This window comes from Delphinapterus leucas, chromosome 2, assembly GCF_059928025.1.
Source record: "Delphinapterus leucas isolate spDelLeu-1000000601 "Yukka" chromosome 2, BTC_Dleu_Yukka2, whole genome shotgun sequence".
NCBI lineage: Eukaryota > Metazoa > Chordata > Mammalia > Artiodactyla > Monodontidae > Delphinapterus > Delphinapterus leucas.
In genome coordinates this window covers 11536749-11553092 of record NC_143130.1, presented here as the reverse complement: position 1 = coordinate 11553092, position 16344 = coordinate 11536749, and positions in this window count along the sequence as shown.

Sequence of the window (16344 nt, the reverse complement as noted above, 5' to 3'; positions counted from 1 at the left end):
GCTCTGTCTGTGTCAACAGTAGATGAGAAAAAATGTTCTATCCTTAACATTTGAAGGGTGAGAGCAGACCTCAGCTCTCAAGAAAGGGCGTTTCTTTTGTCTTGGTGGTTCCTCCCTCTTCTGTGTTTTCTTCACAAAAAGAATAGTCACATATGTGCGCTTTGGTTTGTTGATTTAAAGAGAATTTTTACACTTGGTTAGAAAAAAAATGAGAGGCTTATACCACAAAAGAAATTCGAGCAGAGGCAGCATTGCCTGGAAGTAGTTTTGGGGCTCTACAGGTGGAAGTGAGCTTGAATGCCAGCTCCTCCTCTTCCTAAGGATGGGAGCTTGGTCGAGCTAATGAGTATCTTGTTTCCTCATTTGCAAAATAATAATAATAGTAATACCTTCTTCCTAGGACTGTAGGGAGGATTAAATATGAAAGCACATTTAAAGAGTTTAGAACAATGACTAACACATGCTAAGGGATAGTTTGTGATTTTAAAAAGGCCCCACTTTACTTACCCAAGTTCTGAACAAATTAAGCGTAAGACAAAAGGAGACTAAAATACTGGGGACTTCCCCGGTGGTGCAGTGGTTAAGAATCCTCCTGCCAATACAGGGGACAACGGTTCCATCTCTGGTCTGGGAAGATCCCACATGCTGCGGAGCAACTAAGCCCATGCGCCACAACTACTGAGCACTCATTCTGCAACTGCTGAAGCCCGCGTGCCTAGAGCCCATGCTCCGCAACAAGAGAAGCCACCGCAACGAGAAGCCCGCGCACCACAACGAAGAGTAGCCTCTGGCTCGCCGCAACTAGAGAAAGCCGGCGTGCAGCAACGAAGACCCAGTGCAGCCAAAAATAAATAAAAATTAAAAAAAGAAAGGAGACTAAAATATTAACTTGGTTCCTTGATAAAGTCAATGCTGAAATATAGCTGTGGGTTAGGGCAGCAGTGGGCTGTACCCCAGAATGAGGCTAACATTCTCACCAGTTCCATTCTCACCAGACACATGTGGACCATCTCAAGCCTTCCCACATGGGGGCCCAGAGAGAGACTGGGAGACAGTGTTAGACTAGAGAAGCCCCATTGCTTTTGGGAGAGAGGGAGGAGCTGGGGAGAGGGTTTGGGGGAAAATCACACTTTCTGGAAAGTCAGGGAGTGGAAGAAGTGCCTCCCTGCCAATGTGATCATTTATTGTGAGCCATTATAATGGCTGTGTTGTGTCTTTTGCTGTTTGTTTTTATTAAAAATCTCCAAGGAGACTATAAATAATTTGCCATCCCTTCTAGGAGACCTTCCTCACCGATCCTGGCCTTTATTTTCACCCTCTTCTCAATTTCCAACCCAGGAGTCTGTAGAGCTCGCTTGGGCCTTAGCACAGCTGAGCTGTATTTGCATCGATTTCATATACCTGTTCTCTCTCTCCACCCACCTCATCCCTCCATGTTCCTCAGCGCCCTGGGCATTATGGGTGTTGCACCATTTCCCCAGATTTCATGACATTTCCCGCTCCACGCAGAGGCCAGAGGGAGACCCTGGACATGTATCAGAGGAGACTAGAGCAGAAGCGAGGGCTGATCCATGGACCTTTCTGGACCACAGTGTCTCTACTCTTCACACTGTTTCTACCCCCAAATTGGTGAATTTGCTCTTTAATTTAATTCAAAACCACTTAATAAAAACTGGTGGTCAAGGAGAATGAGACGGGCCCTCCCCGCCCCCTTCAGGGTCACATTCTGGGGAGACCACACTCAACCAGGCAGCCCCTGTGGAGCTTTCTCTCTCCAGGCTGCACGACGTGCTCCCTCCTCTTGCTTTTTCAGGCCTAGAGAAGGTAAGCATCCCCGTGCTGACTACAGCATCCCTTGTGGGCATGTGTTGGACCCTTCCCACCCCTATGGAAACACTGCGGTCCCTTTACTAAGCTCTCCTCAGTTACCAGTTCTGGGTGCCATCTATTCTCACTCCAGACCCTGCCTGAACAAGACATTAGGCAGATGGCCCAGGAGCACGTGTCCTTGTTTAAACTGAAACCCGAGTCGTCCTTGGATGGTGGCTCTGAGCCTGCCCGCTGCCCGCTGCCCAGGACACGGCGCCAGGAGCAGCAGGCTCTCGGGCAGGAGGCGGCTGTATGCCTCTGCCCCGTCCTGAAGGCTCTCTGGGTGTCAGTTGTTGGTAAAGGGTCTTTTCCAGGGTATCCACCAACAGAAAGGCGGGTAAAAACAGAGGGGAGGGAGGGATTAGGGGGCAGCAGAGCCAGTAAGGTGATGTGTGAAAGTGTTCCCAGGAAGGTAGGGATGTTGGGAAGTCTGATGATTCCAAGGTGGGTGAGGAAGTGGCAGAGTGGGGAGAACAAATGAGGAGGAGAGGCGGCTAAGAGATAAAATGGGCCCAAAAGGGAGCCATGGGATATATATATATATATATATATATATATATATATATATATATAAAGATATAAAGATATATATATATATAAAGAACTAGGGCTTTGCTATTATATTATTTTAAGAATATGTAACTGTGTTGAGTTTCTGCGAGGAGCTGGTCTCTGTGCTAGACACAGAGGACACAAAGATGAGCTTCGGACAGGTTAGAGGCCTTGCCCCCAGAGGGCTGGGAAGCCCGTGCAGTGGTTTCCAACCTTGCTTTTGCTTCCATATATAGGAACTTCCATATATTTATCCCCTCCCTTCTGGCCCCCACTGAGAACCACTGATCCCCTGGCGCACACACACACCTACCTGAAATGCTAGGCAGGCGCGATAAGCTACACCGCGTAGGTAAGCGTCACCCTAACAGCACTGAAGAGGAAGCAAGAGGTAACATCCAAGCCGGCCCTTGAATAAGGAGTGTGATACGGGTGGTGAAGTGAGCAGAGCATCCCACACGGGGGAGGTGGTGTGAGCAACGGCAGAAGAGTGAAGTACCCAGTAGGTCCAGGAAGAGCAAGCATCCTTGCGCCCCACGCAGGAAGGGTTGCTGGATTCAGTAAATAAAAATGGCAGATTGTCCCCCCATTAGGGCAGATTGATATTTTAAAAGTATTCATTGTTTATCTGAAACTCCAGTTTGACTGGGCATCCTGTATTTTACCTGTTGGCACCCCTACCTGACCCATAGGGCCTCTGGGCACACCTCCTGGCCAGTCTAAGGAGCATGTCCGGCCCCAGGGCTTCCGGGCAGTTTGCACGGGAAGCCGCTCAAAGCAGTGGCCTTACTGAGACTTGCTTGGTCAGCGGTGGAAAATATTCCTGATTGTGTTCTGGTTTGGTCTTTAAATTATGATTAGCACAAGAGGAAAGCATTGCCAAAGGTGGCTATTTCAAATATCTCGGCGGTGAAATCATACCTACTGTTCCTGTTGTACCAAGTATTGGGGGCTATTAGTGAAAAGAAATGCTGCATGGGAAGCATGGACGTTTCCACCCTGCAAAGGGCAACAACGCTGACACCCGGACGCAGGCTTTTGACTCTCTTGCCCTCTGGTGGCCGAATATCTACACAGGAATTTGAGTTCCTGCTTCTCTCGTGCCCTTGGACTAACTGCTCTATCTCTGCAGTACGTGACATAATTACGAAAGATGCAAACAGTTGCAGGTCCAGGCAGATCCTAAGCCCCAAAGCCAGCCCGAGCGGTGCTTGGATCCAGGGAAGAGGCGTAGAAGGCTATGTTTCTCTTCTGTAGCCTCTTTGTACTTCATGAAGCTCCTGGGCCAGGTTTCAGGCCCTGGGGGTTGAATCTGCCCACCGTTGCCTTTACTTTCATTCATTCATCCGACAGGTATTTCCAGAGTCCCTGTGATGGGCCAGGCACTGTGCTGGGTGCTGGATGTAACATCTGGCGTATTTCATTTTGATGTGGAGTTAAACCAGAGGGTTGGCACACAGCTCTAGAAATCGCACTCAAGGCAAATTGAACAAATCACTAGGCACAGGAATTTTTAAATTGTAAAATCACCTACATGACTAATACATTTTTCGTTGACTCCAATTTTCCTGCCACATCCTTCTTTTATAACTCATACCTACAGCGTCTTTTTGATAAACGGTCCTGAGGCTTCTTGGTAACCATTCATAATTTGGCACATAGTAATCAATCAGATGGCACATAATGCAAAATTAATGCCATGTGATGTGCCTAGAGCTATTCCTAACTTTATGAAAAAAGAGGGTCTTGGTAGAATGTTGGATTTTTCCTCCTTTCATAAAACATGCAATGCTGAGTTGCTGACAGTGAAAGAATGTACCAACAGAAAGCTATTAGAACAGTGAAGTTGTTTTGGAAAGAGTTGGGTCTGTTTGTGGTCGTACTGACCCAAATATATCAGTGTAAAATCCTAGGTGGGATGTTGATATGTCACCTGAGTTTGTTCAGCTCTACAGGGTCACCTTCCCAACTTCTGCCACCCCACATGCAGTTCATCTTTACACCATGCCAGTTTCACTTCCTATGTAGTTCTCAAACCTACCTGCTCTTGACGCAGATCAGTATATATAGGCTGGATAAACAACAAGGTCCTACTGTCTAGCACGGGGAGCTATATTCAGTATCTTGTGATTAAACCATAATGGAAAAGAATATGAAAAAGAATGAATATACACGTGTGTGTGTGTGTATATATCTGAATCACTTTGCTTTATGCCAGAAATTAACACAGCATTGTAAATCAACTATACTTCAACTAAAAAAAAATTTTTTTAATGAAAATCTGCCTTCAGCTTTCCCTTGAAATTTAAAGCACTCATGTTTCAAATCAATAAATACTTTCTTAAATGATCAAAAAAAAAAACTACCTGCTCTTTTAATCCTTACTTCCTCCTTAGGTCGGATTCTTACATCTTTTCCCCTGAACTGTTATAATAGACACTTTAGTGTAGTCCCTTTTCCTGCTTCTCTGAAATACATTCTCCACACAGATTTGTCTAAAACACAGATCATGTCCCTGCAGCACTTACAGGATAAAGCAGACTCCTTGTGCATGGAACGCATGGGACCACCACCTGTCCAGCCGCATCTAACATCACTCCCGTGTCCTTCCCATTACGTCCCTGCTTGTAGCTGCTCTGAATTGGTTTGTGGACCTGTTAAACGAATATCCAAACATAGATACTACTTCTGTGCTATATTGCTTAAGGGTTTTCTCCCTCATATAACCAGATAGCCCTGAGGTGACCAAATCCCATTCTAACCATACTATGAATCTGCCCTGACTGTGTTTTCAGAGTGCTGTCATCCATGAGTACTGTGTTTATCAGATTCCAGGCTTCCTGCCTCCCCCGCCACCCGCCCCCAGCTGTGTAGGATTCTCTGGCTAATTCTCTTTGTGTCCCCAGGGTTGCGTGAAATGGATTTTGACCTCAACATGTAGTAAAAATGCTTTGGTTATAAAGGCCTACAACGTTTTTTTTGGAAAGGTTACTGGTGGGGCAAGGGAGGGGACGCCCAGTCTCTCTAACTGGGGAACAAGTTTGTTCCTGGCAGGTGCTTCCTACACTAAATTTCAACGTGTTCTAATTTTCCCAATCAGTCTTGCAAACGTAATGTCACTGGGCATGCCTCATCTGAATCTATTCTTGATATTTCCATTATGTTTAGATTACTGAGGTCACTGCATTTTATTTTTGTTGAGAGCTCTACAGACTTTGAAGAAAAATGCCAAAATAAATTCCCTGAATTTAGTAGAGAGGGAATAGCTATGCGTATCACCATGTGGGAATGACCTGATGAATACCAACGGATCTCGGGGTTCTGCCCAGCGACGTCACTTTCTACTTTGACCCACCAGACTTAGTCAACTGTCTGGCTCTCTTAGGGATCATGACCCACATGGGGATGATAAAGGATGGTTTATCATGTTATCACTGAGATTGATAGCATTGCCTATCAGGTTCTATTTATTCATTGACCACACTAAAATGGCACTTACGAGGGGCCGGGCACTGTCCTTCTTTTATCCTTATAACAACCCTATGAGGTAGGTACTACTATTATGTCCATCTTATTGGCAGGAAAACTGAAGTCACTTGCCCAGGTTGGCATAGCAAGTAAGGGATGGAGCAGAGACTCAGGCTTGGACTCAGAGTCTGCGCTGTCTCCATGCTGACACTCCTGGAGAAATACGAGCAGCTCAAGGTGACTAAAGCCATGTGCTTCTCCTCACCTTAGAGCTCAGTGTGTACCCCGCTCAGCCTCTGTGTAAAGACGAGGCCTCAAGAGCTAGGCTGTAGCTTGTATGTGCAGACAGCATTGGTACTCAAGGTAGAACACTGGGAATAAAGCATAAGCAACTCTCTGCTCCCTCCCATTAGTACAGCTGGGGCCCCGGATGGAAGAGCTGCTTAAGAACAAAGAGGCTCCAGCCTGAGTTGTTATCCTCCTTCCTGACATGAGCCTGGGTTGTCTGCAAAAGCTGTAGTAGAAGAACTGAGATATTAGGTTATCATGGCGAGGGGTCTCAGAATTTATCCAGCCTAAAGACTTCATTCTACAGGTGAGAAACTCCAGGGCCCAGAGAGGTTAAATAACCACTCATCCAGGCTTCCCTGGTGGCTCAGTGGTTAAGAATCCACCTGCCAATGCAGGGGACACAGGTTCGAGCCCTGGTCCGGGAAGATCCCACATGCTGCGGAGCAACTAGGCCCATGTGCCACAACTGCTGAGCCTCTGCTCCACAACAAGAGAAGCCAAAACAATGAGAAGCCAGCGCATCGCGACGAAGAGCAGCCCCCACTCGCCGCAACTGGAGGAAGCCCATGCACAGCAACGAAGACCCAATGCAGCCAAAAACCAAAACAAAGCAAAACAAAAACAAGTAAATAAATTTAGGCAAAACAATTATTTAAAAGAGGCAAATCAGCTTTATTAAAAACAAACAAAACCACTCATCCAAGATCACACAGCTCAAGAGTGAGCAGGAATTTGCTTCTGTGTAAACTGAGAACCTGAATAAAACAGCACTTTGTTAATTACTAGTTTACTGCCTCTGTTTTGTTATCTTTGGATTTTTTGTTCACCAGGCCACACTTGTTGATTTTTTTTTTCTTATTGGATAAACACAGATGCTGGTCTACATAACTTCTGTGTCATAGTGACTCAGACTGGTGTGAAATCGATGAGCTTTTCCTTGGGAGAATATTTAAACCAGAGTGGGCAGATCGCAGAGCATGTGCTCTTGTGAACAAATATGTAGAGAAGGCGGGAAGGGGTAACAGAGAGACATTGCCCATGACCCCAGCAGACACACCATGAAACGGTTCGTTTATTATAGCTCCAAACTAACTGCCCTGCTGCTCATCTGCCCCCTCCCCGCCACTCCATGCAATAAAGCCTCCACTGTGCCAACAGAATCACTTCCTAAAGCACGGATTTGGTCCATTCACCCCTCATGGCCTACAGATGACAATTTAAACTTCTTTGAAATGCAAGAACCCTCGAAATGGCCCTTACTTGTTTTAACAATCTTCTGCCAATCCCCATCCCCATCATCAATTTTTTATTTATTTTTTAAAAATTAGAAAATAATTGAACTATAGTTGATTTACAATGTTGTATTAGTTTCAGGTGTACAACATAATGATTGGATATTTTTATAGATTATACTCCATTTATAATTATTATAAAATATTGACTATATTCCTTGTGCTGTAGATTACATCCTGTGCTGTGTCTTATTTATTTTATACCTAGCAGTTTGTACCCCTTAATCCCCTTCTGCTATCTTGCCCCTCCCCCTTCCTCCCCACGGGTAACCACTAGTTTATTCTCTGTATCTGTGAATCTGTGAATCTGCTTCTGTTTTGTTATATTCATTCGTTTGTTTTATTTTTTAGATTCCACATATAAGTGAAAATATACAATATTTGTCTTTCTCTGTCTGACTTACTTGACTAAGAGTAATACCCTCCAGGTCCATCCATGTTGCTGCAAATGGCATTATTTCATTCTTTTTTATAGCTGAGTAACATTCCATTGTGTATATACCACATCTTCTTTATCCCTACATGTAATGATGGACACTTTGGTTGCTTCCATGTCTTGGCTATTATAAATAATGCTGCTATGAACATCGGGGTGCATATATCTTTTCGAATTACTGTTTTCGTCTTCTTCGGATATATACCCAGGACTGGAATTGCTGGATCATATGGTGGTTCTATATTTAGTTTCTTGAGGAACAGCCATGCTGTCTTCCACAGTGGCTGCACCAATTTATATTCCCAGCAACAGTGCACAGGGGTTCCCTCCTCACCAACATTTATTATTTGTTGTCTTTTTGATGATAGCCATTCTGACAGGTGTGAGAGATCTCATTGTGATTTTGGTTTGCACTTCTCTGATGATTAGTGATGCTGAGCATCTTTTCATGTACCTGTTGGCCATCTTTATATCTTCTTTGAAAAAAATGTCTATTCAGGTCTTCTGCCCACCATTAATTTTTTTAAATGTCTTCATTTTCGGCCATTATTTGTCACCATCCCCTACTCCCCACACCCCCCAACACATACCCCACAACTCATGCTCTCAAGGCATTGGCTATTGCACTTGGGTTCCCTGAGTTGAAATGCTCCTTCCCCAGAGATTCACCTGGTGACACTCTATTTATTCTTTGAGACCACATGGCACCCTCGCTCCCGTCTTTCTTGTTCTTGATAAATATGGTTGCTCCTCCTTCCATGCCCCTGGTTTATACCTTTACTAGAAATCTTCTCATCTTTCTCTAATTAAGTCAACATAGATATTATCTTCTTAGTCTATGTGGTATCATCATTCCTTCATTGATCCCACCATGCAAAACATTTTCTCAGTGTCTCAGTGGGCCAAGGGCTGTGGTACGAGCTGGGGATTCAAAAATGATCTAAAGCTATTCTCACTCCTTTGAGACCTTACAATCTCATGACAGAGGCTCACATATGAGCAAATAAATACTGTGCAGTGTGATAAACATTCACAAATCTATGGCTTGTCTTATCACTTCCTCCATCCTTAACATCCACCAATGGCAAAGGAGTGCTCGATAACTTCTTGAACAAGTGATGGTATGAATGAATGATGCCATGGATGGATTGGTCACCTTTAACCTAAACCAGTACTCCACACGGCAGTGTCTTATGAGGCACTTTTAAGAGTTACACAAACAAAACATTTTACTTTTAAAAACCAGTTATGTGTCTACTCTACTATATGTAAGAAAATATATAATTATCAAACCCATACTTTTAACAATATTATAGATGAGAAAAAGCTTAATCTTTTTAAGTGAGTCAATATAAAGTCCATACTAATATAATGTGAAAATTTGGTTGCAGAATATAAATGGCTGAACTTTTAGAAATACTGCCTTAAACAAGGTAACTTTCAGTTTCCTTTCCTTTTTCTTTTTTTCATAAATTTATTTATTTATTTATCTCTGGCTGCGTTGGGTCTTTGTTGCTGCGTGTGGGCTTTCTCTAGTTGTGGAGAGCGGGGGCTACTCTTCGTTGCAGTGCGTGGACTTCTCATTGCGGTGGCTTCTCTTGTTGCAGAGCACGGGCTCTAAGTGCGTGGGCCTCAGTAGTTGCAGCATGCGGGCTCAGGAGTTGTGGCTCGTGGGCTCTAGGCGCGTGGGCTTCAGTAGTTGTGGCACACGGGCTTAGTTGCTCCGCAGCATGTGGGATCTTCCTGGACCAGAGCTTGAACCCGTGTCCCCTGCATTGGCAGGCGGATTCTTAACAACTGCACCACCAGGGAAGTCCCCATCGCTTGCTTTTCGTAGGTTTTGTTCTTTTCCTCAATCTAGTCTATATAAATTTACCTGTAGAATTTGGGGAACCTCTTGAAATAAATCTTTTAGTGTAAAAACTTGCAGCCAAGGGCAATTTAAATTTTTAAAAAGATAGGACAAAGAAAGTGTGTGTGTTGAAGATGTACCAAACCATATTTATATTATTTTATTTCAGAAGTGATTCTGTAAACTCTTCACTTGGATGTCCTGATTTTCACAGGTGAGACCTGTTCAGATGACAGGGGATAGAACTGCACATAGGCTGGGTTGAGGAGGGAGGAAGATTAGGGAATGGCTTTGCCAGGCATCCTGAGCAGTTGGACATGGTTCTTTGACATTTATTAGGTACAGCAGTAGCTACATGAGGACGAGGATGACAGCAACTCTGGGAAACCAACAGGGATCTGTCCTTGTCCTCGTACAGCTGTTTCGTGCCTACCTGGTCTTTTTTTCCTGTGGCTGCCGCTTACTCTTTTTTTTTTGGCTGCGTGGCATGCGGGATCTTAGTTCCCTGACCAGGAATCAAACCCGCGCCTCCTGCATTGGAAGCGCAGAGTCTTAACCACTGGACCACCAGGGGAGTCCCTGCTTACTCTTTATTTCTCCCTTCTCTCTTCTCTCTCTCTCTCTCTCTCTCTCTCTCTCTCTCTCTCTCGTCCATGGCTTTTGCCTGCTAACGTCTCTGTTTGTGGGTCTCAGCTTTTCGTCCACCATATGCTTGCATCTGGGGTGACTAACTCAACCCAAGTTCCCTGGGACTTCCCAGGTTTTAAGCCCAGAATTTCCACATCCTGGGAACACCCAAAGTCCTGGGCAAACCATCTCTTTTTTATATGGCTCATATGCAAATTCTGTAAGAAAGAAGAGGGAAGACCTGACTGGGTCTCTTAACCCCTCCCCAGCCCAGAGCATCAGAGCTCTCCCACCAGGCTCTCCCATCAGGGTGCTAATCCCTAGTGGCTGGACCAAGGTCAGGCTTGGGGGTGGCATAGAGAAGCTTCCCCAGTGCCTTCCTCAGAAGGTGCTTGTGAGCTGGGCAAGCCTGGAATTTGCTTTGCTGGTCCCCTTTTCACTGTACACACCAGTTTGTCACTTATCAGGGTCCTGGGGTTCTTATGCATATTGGCTGTGGGTGTGTTGAATGGCGGATGTATATATGTGAGGGACCAGGTAGAAACTACCTGTTATCATTTCATTCCTTTCATTTTTATGAAATCAATCATGGTACACAGATTAGACTCCTAATATAGTGTTATGGAAACCCTGGCCCAGCTTCTAATTATGATCCCAACCATGTCCACTCCAGAGAACATAAAGTTTGCAAAAAGCTATGTTTCAATAGCAAAACAGCATAACCTGGGAAACGTCGAATTTTAAGCACATGGGGATGAACACAAAATTCCCCCCCACCCCCCTCCGGCTGGAAGGCAGAGAAGCTGAGCTGCAGAGTGGTTGGTAAAGGCCGGAGGTCTTCATCTCCCTCCCCAAGTTCAGCACCCCACCCACCCACTTGGCCCCAGAAATTAGGTCCTTCATTATTAAAACTGTTTTTCCCATCTGCAAGAAACAGAAATTCTCCCCACCTCTTAAAGTCTAGGGGCCGGGTTGGGGGAGAGAAAAATGAAATCGCTGTAAAAATACTTAAGTTCTGAAGCACATGATTGGTTTTCAGGAATTGACCGTAAAACTAGAGGGTGAAGAAGCTGGAGGGCTGAGGCTCGGGGCGGGGCTGCTGCAGCATCCCGTACCCCATTGCACTCCCGGGGCACCCCGCGTCCTAGGAGCGTCGGCAGCGCCGTACTCCACGTGCGGGGTGAACTCGGCCAGCTCCGCGCCATCCCGGTGTCACTGCGTACCCCTGTTGCCCTCCACCCCCTCCCCTCCCTCCCCTCCCCCACCCCTCCCCTCTCCCCCCCCCCTCGGGAACCGAAGGGTCGTGTATTTGCACTGACCTTTCAATTCTCTGCTGTCGGTGGCTCTCTTACAAATAAAGTTTGTGGCTGTTACTCACCAAAGCTAAGAACTGCTGAGAAAACTGAAAAAACAAGTCTAGATGCATTATTGAAACAAAGTCTAGTTCAGCGTTTACTTGGCACTGAAGCATATGGAGACCATCAGTCCAGTTTGAAATGGGTTTTCCTGCCCTGGTAGGAAAGGTGAGGAGCTCTGAGTTCTAGAGGTAGGGGTGGAGAACAGCAGAGGCTCAGGGGAGGGAGCAGTAAGGACCATCTCCTCCCCTTAGGGCCCCAAGACGCACGTCTGTAGACCTGGTTTCTGCTGAATCAAGGTCACCTCCAGGGCAGGCTCTCAGGGCCCCACACCCCACCCCTGTACTGTACAGGTGTGCCTTCCTGGCCACGCCTCCCCCAGCTCATCTCACGGGCTCTTTCCCCTACTGACCATGTCCAGGCTCCTCTCCAGCATCTCTGATGGCTGGTCCCAGCCTCACCTCCTCAGGGAAACCCTGCCCACCTGGGATGGTCCATGGCGGTACAGAGCCAGCACACTGGCTGGAACACACAGCACACACCAGGTCTCAGTGAGCAGAGAGGATGCTATGCCTGGTGCCGTGTGGCTTGTACAGCAGTGCTCCCCGAATAATACCAGACCCAATTCTATAGTCGAGGGGAGAGGGATTTTAGAAGCTGGGTATAACCTCCCCTTTACCAACCCTGACTTGATTCTTCATTTCAGTAGAGCAAAAGGAATTAGAATAATTGAGAGACCCCCTAAGGTGGTCGTGAGAAAAGAGGATAAAAGATCCTAAGTAGGGGGGAGGGATTAATTGGGAGATTGGGATTGACATGTACACACTACCATATATAAAGTAGATAACTAATAAGGACCTACTGTCTAGCACAGGGAACTCTACTCAATACTCTGTAATGCCCTATATGGGAAAATAATCTAAAAAAGAGTGGATATATGTATATGTATAAGTGACTCACTTCGCTGTACACCTGAAACTAACACAATGATGTAAATCAACTATGCTCCAATAAAAATTAAAACAAACAAAAAAAAGATCCTAAGTATTCAGCAAGTTTAACAGGGTGAAGGCTGACCAGGATACAGGAGAGACAGGACCCTGACTGGCATTAACGCTCCGGGCCTCAGTTTGCTCATCTGCAGAATGGGGGAGGCCAGTGGGGAGAAGGGAACCACAGGATCCCACTCTTCTGCCTCTGTGATTGGCTCCTCTTAGTTCTTGTTCCCCTCCGACCCCCGATGGCTCACCGCAGCTTTTGAGGGAGGCCATGTGGAGAAGCCCCAAAGCAGAAATAGGCCAGCGAAGTCCCTTTCCAGTGAGGCCTCACCAAATACTCCATACTGAAAGGGTTCATAATGGTATCACTGGGAAAAGCGAGGAAGCCAGCAGGGCACTAACGTCTGTGGAAGTTCTCACATTCCCGTGGATTCCATCCTGGGCCTTTAGGAATTCTGTGGACTATGTGGTGGTTTAGTTCACTCTGGGAGAAAAGGCACGAGCATATACAAGTTGCAGTTTTCACTTAAAAGCTGCCACCTGGGATCCAGACCGGGTCTGCGGTGACCCCGCATGAGCTCCACCCTGACATACTGCACACTTGGCAGCTTAGCTGCAGTGTTTTGCAGAGGAGGTCTGTGCTCTCCTGTATCTAGCAACTTAAAAGAGATAAAAAGAAACCCCAATAAAAACTAACATCAATGGATTCTTTTGAAAAGAAAGCAAATCTGCTTAAAGCATTAACACATTGGATCTAAGTGTGGCTCATGTTTATAAACGCATGAGGAATTTGTTATGACGTAGGGGAGGAAAGTTCCAGGACATCGGAATAGAGAGACTTGAGTGGAGCGGGGGGCTCTTGGCCACCTCCCTTCTCCTTGGCCAGCAGGGTCTCTTTGGAGCAATGGGGATTTTAAGAACTGTGAGGAAGATTGGTTATTCTGTGGAGAGATGCTGGAGCTATAAATGCTTACTTGGTCCCATCTGTGAGATCTTTGCCCTAAACACAGAAAGGAAAATTCTGTTTTGGTGGATGAATCATACAGAATATCATATTGTAGAATTTGTGTTTCTTGATGTGAAATTGTTGGTGGGGCTTGTAATACAGAGATGAGGTTCACACCTTTAACTAATGCTTAAGTTTTTCTTTTGAGGTCTGTGTTGGGAAACTCAAGCAGCATTATTATGTTCATTTTGCATTTGGAAACCAGAGGAGTATGTAGGGCTTATCTTGGACTACACGTAAGTGACCATCTGTGCTGGTTTGCCAGGGACAGTCATAGTTTCTGCATCTTGTCCTGTTGTCATTATTAATGGTGTCCCCTTTCCCTATCACAAGTGCTCTGGTTTATATTTAAGTATACAGTCACCCTACCCAGCTGACACACAGCTGGCAACAGTAGGATTGAAGATCCTGCATTTCATTCACCAGATCACCCATTTAAGCAAATGTTTTCCCAGTTGTCAAAAGTCCTTTATTTCTGACTTACAGAGTGACACACAACAGTGTGTCCTTTAGAAAAGGAGGTGGATGACACGTCAGACATGAGGTCTCTGATTGAAACATTGTTGCTCGTTTTTCACTTCGTTTTGTTTGACTTTCACAGTTATCAATGCCTTGGAAAATTATATTGTATGACTTTGCCCAGCAATAATTATTGCTTTTGTGTCCCAATGTCATATCATTTTAAGCTCTCGTGTTCTTAATAGGGTTTAAAGTTAAAAAAAAAAAAGAAAGAAAACAAAACAAAAATTGAAACATAGCAGCACAATTCCACAAATGCTTGATTCTAGCCATGATTTCTCTCTTGAAAAACTTACACAAAGGCAGTTGACATGCTTTCCTCAGCCCTGTAATTAAATAGGCCTGCCGAGAAGTCATACACAACAGTTTATGATTTTTGTGATTAATGCCCAGCATGGCAATGCCTGTTGAAGTTCTATTATCACAACCAGTAATGGCCCAGTCCAGCCATAGGTTTGCTCCTAGTGCAAAATCACCGTTTGCCCTTACATCACTCTTTTATCTCATCAGTTGTCTTTCCTTTTATTTATTTTTAAATTGTCTTTATTCAGATGATATGATTTTTTTTTTTTGGCCACACCACGCAGTATGTGGGATCTTAGTTCCCCAACCAGGGATCGAACCCGTGTCCCCTGCGTTGGAAGTGTGGAGCCTTAAACACTGGACTGCCAGGGAAGTCCCATCTTTCCTTCTAAATGACACGTCTCTGTGTCTTAGCTCATTTTGAGTCACAAATTGCCAACATATGGAGCCATTAACCAAGAAATCGTCTTGCACCCTTCCTGATTAACTGAAATGGAGTTGAAAATGTAGACTGCTGGTAACCTCTTGTAGTTCTCTATGTGACTGCGGGAAAATCACATGTCAAGTTCTTCCCGCTTTCCTTACGCCTTTCACAGCAAATTTCAAAGTCTGGCAGTAGGCAGATTGGTTTGTCCTAGCAATTTTTAAATCCAGAAATTAAATTAAACTGAAAAGCCTTGTATACATCCAGTTCAAATAGTGTTTCTTCCAGAAAGAACATCTCCACAGTAACGGCAATGACAATAATAGTGTGTTTCATGAAGATATGAGTTACTAAGCTAATGTAGATTGTAGAATACAGTTACTGTTTTCCAGAGACCCCTTTCAGAGAAACTGACAATCAGCGAAAAGTTCTTAGTAAAGGGCTGTGTGTTTTGGGGGAGAGATGTATAGAATAGTGCCATGGCATTAACACAGAGCCCCTCAAAGTGTTGCCAGTTCCTGTGCTCAAGGAGGAGGAACAAAGGGCCAGTAAGGAGTAGAGAAGAAGCTTTTCCCCATATTGTGGTCAGAAAGTTTGACTTCAGGAGAACATGTTTTACTGTAAATATGTCTAAATTTCATGGTCCTTAACGATTTATGTTAATGATCTTCACTGCTAATGCCTTTTTCTTTTGTGCATTCCCCAGAGAATTCTGCTTCCAGGAATGTCTACAGAGGCAGCAGTCTGCTTTGCTTTGGGGGAGGGGAGGGTTCAATCACCTAAGACACGTGGTCCCCCAAGGGGGTTCCTTGGGCTGCCAGGAAACTAAGCAGAGTTCAGGATGCTTGGGAGAGCTGCCCCCATCTTGCTTACCCGGGCGTCATCAAGAGGAGCTCTTCTGCTCTCACACTTTCCAAACAGCCCCAGGCAGGCAAAATCTGCATCTCAAAATGGATCTTTTCTTCCTGGATTGAGCTAGTCTGGAAGGGCCCCAGGTAGGGCGGGGTGCTGTTGCTTGCTGAAGACTGCCCTTGGAGGTGCCTTGCTACCTCCTTCATCCTGGGACCCCGCACTTTCCTGTGCCTCTGTACTGTGTCAGGTGACAGGTGGAAACTACCAGAAGCAGGCTCTTCGCACACCGCATCCAGTCGGGTTGGTGTCAGAGCCCAAAGCCCAGGGACGTCTGGTTTAGGCTGATGACCTGGTGCTGCAGCGTTGCTCGCTCTCTCCGTCTGCCCTGCCCCCATCCTTTCTGGCATGAATCATCTGAAGACAAATACACAACATCTATACAAGGATCCGGATAATCTGGACCTGGGGGCCTGAACACAGATTCCTCCTTCATAAGCACT